This window comes from Arvicola amphibius, chromosome 2 (genome assembly GCF_903992535.2).
Source record: "Arvicola amphibius chromosome 2, mArvAmp1.2, whole genome shotgun sequence".
NCBI classification, from domain to species: domain Eukaryota; kingdom Metazoa; phylum Chordata; class Mammalia; order Rodentia; family Cricetidae; genus Arvicola; species Arvicola amphibius.
In genome coordinates this window covers 183,743,155-183,749,439 of record NC_052048.2, presented here as the reverse complement: position 1 = coordinate 183,749,439, position 6,285 = coordinate 183,743,155, and positions in this window count along the sequence as shown.

Genomic DNA, 6,285 nt, shown 5'->3' with positions numbered 1-6,285 from the left:
GTATAGTTCTGTTAACTGTTGCTGGACAACACTTTCTCCACCACTGGGATCTTTCACAGACCCCCAGCTGGAGATTACTAAGGGTGGACTTGTTTCTAATAGTCTACTTTTGCTCCTTAACTCAAAGACCAGTGTTATCATCTGGGAAACTGGAGTGTTATAGACTATTCTTGCTCATATGATACTTTCCCACTAATTGCAAACTCACTGCTACTTCTAATCAGTTCTGTGCACCCTAATCTGGTGTCCCTAAATTCTTGTTTACTTACTTAGACTGCTATATTTCCCACAGGAATTATCTCAGTAAGTACATACTGCATCTTTTATTTTAAGTACAGCACACCAGAGTAGGACATTTTAAAAATGTGTGTGGGTGTGTGCGTGCAGGTGTATTACCGTGTGTGTCGACATGGATATAGGTTATAAGGTAGCTTGATGGAGTTCGTTCTTTCCTTTTACCATGCAGTCAGGTCATCAGTCTTGGCGGCATGTTACTTTACCTGTTGAGCCACCTTGCTAGCCCAGAGTGGAAAATTTTAAAACGAAACTCTGATATATGAGGCTTCACAGCTTTAAACTTGTTATGACGCTAACCATACTGTAGAGACAACATCCTCAATGATGCTGGCAAGGCCACAGAGCTGATCCATGTTCATCTATTCAAATCCACTTCCTACAATTTCTTTCTAAGGAAGCTATGCAAACAATGGAGCATCTGTATATAGAGGTCTAGTGTACACTGTTTCAGTTTTGATTTCTCTTTTGCATATATGCTGAGATAAAACAGGATCTATTTGAGCATATATATGTACACACATGCATGCTTTATATGTATATCTGTACTTAACTCTTCAACCCAACCTTTTGATTCTTTTATTATTCATTTCATTTTTTTTCAAATTGCATCATTTCCCCCTTTCCTCTCCTCACACTAATCCTTTCCATGTACCAGCTCCCTTGGTTCACTCTTAAAATCATGAAATCATGGCCTCGTTTTTTTTTTTATGCTGTTGTTTATTTGTTTTTTTTTGTTGTTGTTGTTGTTGTCCTAGCTGTCCTGGAACTCACTCTGTGACAAGGCTGGTCTTAAACTAACAGAGATCCACCTGCCTCTGCCTCCCATGTGTTGATATTAAAGACATGTGCAAAATCATGGCTTCTTTAATAACATATGTGCACATACATGCTTCCTTAATCTATAAATATAACATTTTCAGTCTATTTAGTGTTACTTATATATCTATGATTTTAGGGCTGGCCACATAACCAGTTGTGAAGACTCAAGTCTGGGGAAGACTGTCTCTCGTGCTCTGCTCTCAGCATTCTGCAGTTGCCTATAGCTTTTGATCTGTACATCAGGACACATGAGGTTTTCATGCTATCATGTCTTTTGACATACGTCATACCTTAGATAGCCATATTGTTGAGCTATCATGTGTGACTCTTCCCAGTCATTTCTAGAAGACACATCCTCACAGCGATTTTTCTGTCCCTTTGGAACTTACAATCTTTCTTCTCCCTCTTCTATGACATTCCCTGACTCTCAGGTGCAGTACTTGGGCTTGAGATGGATTAATTTGGGGCTGGCTGCTCTACAATCACTTGTTCTCTGCATTTTGACCAGTTGTGGTTTTCTGTAATGGTCTCCATCTCTTGCAAAGGGAGGTTTCCTTGATGAGGGGTGAGAACTACACTTACTTGTATGTATAAGGATAGATATTTACAGTGCAGTTGGGGATTATGCTTGTTTAGTAAAGTGATGGTTTTAGGTTCTCCTCTAAGATCCATGACCTCACTAGTCCTAGGTGGTTGACTAGGTTTCTACTACTCGGCAGAATCTCTCTCCTGTGAGATGGCCTTTAGGCCAGATAGAGAGCTGATGGGAGTGCTGCTATTGTACCGTAGCATTCTCGTGCCTTGCCATTTGTAATTGTAGTTCATAGGTCTCACAACTGACTAGTGATACTGGTTGCGTTCCTGTCTTGGAAATTTTCATAGCACCTTCTGGTAGGATGGAAAGCCTAAGACCTGGTACTGTGAAAGCTCATCTTCAGGAAGGAGGCTTCATCTTGAGTCCAGAGTACCTGGTGCCTTCAGAAATAGGCATTTAACCTGGGAGACAACCAGGAACAGCAACAAAGGCCTGCATTGTTTGTGGAGTCTCTTGGTTATGGTGTTTTTGTTAGACAGTCTTTGACTCTGGCAGAACAGTATCAGCCCAAGTGGCATAACTTCATTTAAGCTATCTATATGTATAAATGGGTATGCATATATATGTATTTGTATGTATGTATATATACATATATATATATATATATATACTTAATTTACATATATAATGATTCCTTGGGCTTTTCCAGACATCTGTGGTGTTACTTTACTTTCCTCTCTCTCCTACTGCATTGACCTCCCATCTCCCTCCCTAATTAAATCCTCCCATTTCCCCCTGCAAATCACTTGTGCCCTGCTATTTCTGGGTCTAGTGCTCTCCCTCAAGACTCCCTTTTAAAGTTTCCGATTTCTGTTGCATTTAGAGTTGTCATGACGCTGAACCACAGTGACAGCCACCAAGAACAAGAGCTTTGAGGAACAGCAGTGACACTCAGCGGCTCTCTAACTGGCCTAAAGGTCAGCTCAGCAGGAGGGAAAAGGCTCCTCTACCAGGTTGTATACTCACACCTGAAAGTTGGGAGCTGGAACTCACAGGCAAGGAACCATGTGGTGTTGTCTTCCTAGGTCTGGGGCACCTCACTCAGTATAACATTCCACTGTAGTTATCTTCAGCATTGGTCACAGATGTCAATGTCTACCAGTTCATTAGCAAACTGACAGGAGTGTTAGAAATCTGAGTTCTAAAAACCATGACTATCCACTTAAAGTTTTAAATATGCAAAGCCAGAAAATAGTCTGCCAGATTACATCATGACAAGATCTGAAATCTGCAAACAGAGACTGTGCTTTCACTTTTCCAGCCGCCCAGACCCAAATAATCACACAGAAATAATATTAATTACAACACTGGCCAATGGCTCAGGCATATTTCTAGCTAGCTCTTATGTCTTAAATTAACCCATTTCTATTATTTTATATTTTACCATGAGGCTCGTGGTTTGTTACCTTACATCTTGCTTCTCTGGGAAGCTACATGACATCTCTCTGACTCTACTTTCTTTCCTCCTCTATCTCCTCTTTCTCACCTTGTTATACTCAACCCTGTCATGGGTCAGGGCAGCTTCTTTATTAACCAATGGTAATGAAACATAGTCTCAGCAAACAGAAGGGCATCCCACATTGGAAATCAAAGAATGTTGTGATTTAGATGAGTCCTCTACAGTTCCTGTATTTTTCAGTACTCTAATATTGTGTGCTATACCCAACCTAATTTGTGGAAAGTAAGCCCCTCCCCAAAGTATTCTAAACTAAAATTAGCAAGTTATAAGTTACGTGTATCTCTTTTTAAGAAGAGAGTATGAATGGACACAAGAAGCAACTATTCAGCAGATAACTGATTGGCACTCATGTTCCCACTAAATAATTCAGTGTCTCTAATGGAAGTCAGATCCAATGTCTTCCCAGCGGATGAGCGTTATCCAGTATTCAGCTGGCAGTTCAAGGCTTGTAGAGAATCACAGTGAAGCTTGAAGTAAAAAATAAAATATTTTAATGGTGCTCATATTCTCCTGGGGGCTATCCTGACATGAAGTTTCTAGCTTCCTGGGCATCTGTCTCTGCCATGAAGAGATAGGGAGAGGGAGAGAATGAGTGAAAATCAATATTCAAATGTGAAACAGTCAGAAAGTTCAACAAGGGGCACCGGTATTAACAGGTTTGTGTATGTGGTTAGCCTTTCAGAAGTCCCTGGTCTGAAGAGGACAGAAGATGTACTAAGTAAACAACTCATTATGAACCAAATGACCAGGTTTGCTGAGCTCAAAAGGAGCTCACTCAATCTAAGGGAGAATATTCATGTGAGACCATCTAGAGACTTCAGCAACAGAATGAACTGTTGCATAAAGTGCTGTGTTGTTCTCTGCCTTCCCCTCTCTCATTCAAAACAGGAAGAGAATATTGATTTCCTCGTCTTGGCCACCAGCCCCACCTCTTCTCACCATAAGTACTGAGATGAATGAGAGTGAGTATCTCAAAGCACTAAGCAATCTTCAAGAGAGTACCGCCTTATAAATTAAAAAGAGAAAAAAAAGAAAGAAAAGCTGTATTATTATGGGGTAGAAATGTCAGAGAGAAAGTTGGAGCTCTTATCAAAGGCTGTTGGTGCCCCAACATTTGCTGTCAGCCCTGAAAAGGTGGCTGTGAAGCTCATTGTATCCAGTCCTGGTTGGCCTTGGGCCCAGCATACAGTGGGATTTCTGGCCAATGGCCCCTTACAGTGGAAAGGCTGGCGCCTGGCCCAGGGATTAGAGAACTTTCATTTCTTTGTCTCATTGATATTAGTCACAGAATCTCCCTTTTCATGCACAACCCAAACCCATGTGGGGTGGGGGATAGAAGCAGAAATTGCTGCAAACTCTGAGCGCTTGAGTTCCCTAGGACTAAGGAAATTGTCCATTTCTAACTCGCTTATACAACATCTGTATCTATTTTGTTATGCACATTACCAGGAAATGGATAGTATGGAGTGTCCTTGAAAGAAAAATTGCTTTATAGACGTAAGAAACTATAAGTTAACCTTGAATAAACAAAGAAGTCAGTATATTTGGCCCCTTTCCCCTTCTCTGCTTGCCTTCCAATTTCCTCTTTTTCACATTCTTCTTCTTAATAAATTAATAACTATCCTGAAATTTCACCTCAAAAAATTATTTGGTGAAAAAAATTTGTGGACACATTTTCTTCAGTCCCTCTGTGTGTGTGTGTGTGTGTGTGTGTGTGTGTGTGCAGTCTTTTCAAAAGACCACATGTAATACACAGTTGAGAGAGTTCTTGATCCCTTGCACTGCAGAATCCATCCATGTAATGACATCCTAGATTCATATTTTGTTCAAATCTTGGAGAATGTTGTGCTTAGTATCATAGGATAAGGTTTGGTTTCAAATAATAATATGGTCTTAAACAGTCATCTCTAGTGGAAACTAGAAATCCTATCCAAAATCAAATTGGGACAACACTAGCCAGCAACTGATTTGAAAATAAATCACAGAGCTCCAGCATACCATAACCAAAGGACTAAGTTTTTTATTTATTTGCCTAATTCACCTAAATATGCTTTGGTACAAGAAAAAAATTAATGACTTAGAGTAGGTCAAAACTCAGTACATATCATAATCTTGCCTGTTTTCATTATATTGCAAACTTGCTTTTAGTGTGTAGAATCAGTTAACGTGGGCATGGCATTTTATGGCACCAGTGGAGAAGTAGAAGAAATCAAATAAGAACACGCAGATAAAAACCAGTTGCCTCGATGATAAGTTCCCACTGTCCTTAGACGATTCCAGCTCAGCTTCTTTTGAAGTGGGGAGAATGGTGACCATCCTTACAGGGGTCATGATGTGTTCTGTGCTGAATGACAAATATATGGTGGAAACTTTGAGGATTTCCATTATGCTGGTAGACAGAGTTGCTCCTGCACCTGATCCAGCATGGCAGGGTTGACAATCAAAGAAAAAAAACTGCATTCTTGTGGATACATCTTCTCTAAAGACTTCAAAACTCCTACAATTACGAAATGTCCAATTCCCATATCAGTGGCAAGGTAAAAATTGCTAGTCTCCTATGTCAGATGAAAATGAAGGCCAAGAGTCATTGGTCTTCTACCCAAAGTCGGAGCATGTTCCAGCAGCAGAGCAAGGCAACCGACTGCTTGTTTTTGGCCCCTTATTCTATGTCTGCATTTCTTCCAATTGACAGCTGTTTGTTTAAGTCAAAAATTATTGATCTTGAGGAGAAGCGGCACTGTATTGAGGCAGCTCTATGGAGCTGGGTCATCTATGCCACAGTGAGTCAGGAGTTTGTCTGAAGGCAGTGTTTAGGTCTGGAAAGATCTATGACTACAGAAAGCAGCAAGAACCAAGGAGGCCTGAAAAGCATGCTGTGTTCACAGGCCACAGGGAATTGCAACCAGTTTTGACAGATATAATACACTGGGAGCTGGAAAGAAATAGGCACATTAGGAACGGCCAAATTTTAGATGCTGCTTTCCAAATGCATTTTCCTGAAGCTATAGAAGCTTAGATTCACACGCGGAAGGCTGGCAGGATAGCAGCCACTTCTTGCATTTTCATCCTTTGAGGCTGTCTCTATGTTTTATACATTTGCCAAATCTGTCTTTCT